Raw genomic sequence first — 709 nt, 5'->3', positions numbered from 1 at the left:
TCAATTAAATTCGAATGGACTGCCTGCTTTAATAGTCTTCGTGGAATTAAAAATTGTGTAATCGTCACGTCACGTTACTTCTTGGGAAGTAACCATTTTTCTTCAGGCAAACGTCTTTCGTTTATCCAAAGTTCATTGTCAGAACCCGAGGGTAGCTTATCCGAAGGTGTTACTTACTGCTTCTATCAGTTTCGGTAAATTTTATCAAAATCGTCGGAAAAATTAAATTCAAAATCTCGCAGCTTATAGACAACATGTTGGCATTGTTTTAAAACTGTTACACTCCCCCTCTCCTTCGAGAGGCGGGAAACTTCCAAGAAGTTTATCCGACGATCTATTAAAGTGAAACAAATGAAAACCACCAGCACAACATACTAGTGAAACCCCCAAAAAAAAAATAAATAAATAAATAAATAAATAAACCCGGAATCCCACTCATCGATCCTGCCGTACCAACACGAGTGACTCATTCATAACAACTATTGCCCTAGATTCGGTAGGCAACAGCCAAACTCTTCACGCCTTCCAAGAGTTCTTCAGCATTCGGCTGGTACAAGGAAAAAAAAGTGAAAACCCAAAAAAAACAAGTCAAAGAAGGTGTATCGTGAAGCAATGCAACTTCCAAAAACAAAAAAAAAGTGAAAGGATCAAAAATAAAATAAAGGTATATACTAAGTTTAGGGAAGCAAAGTGGAAAAGGATAGGGTAG

This window comes from Photinus pyralis, unplaced genomic scaffold, assembly GCF_008802855.1.
Source record: "Photinus pyralis isolate 1611_PpyrPB1 unplaced genomic scaffold, Ppyr1.3 Ppyr1.4_LG2, whole genome shotgun sequence".
In the NCBI taxonomy this organism is placed as follows: Eukaryota; Metazoa; Arthropoda; class Insecta; order Coleoptera; family Lampyridae; genus Photinus; species Photinus pyralis.
Note: the sequence above shows the minus strand (reverse complement) of the source record.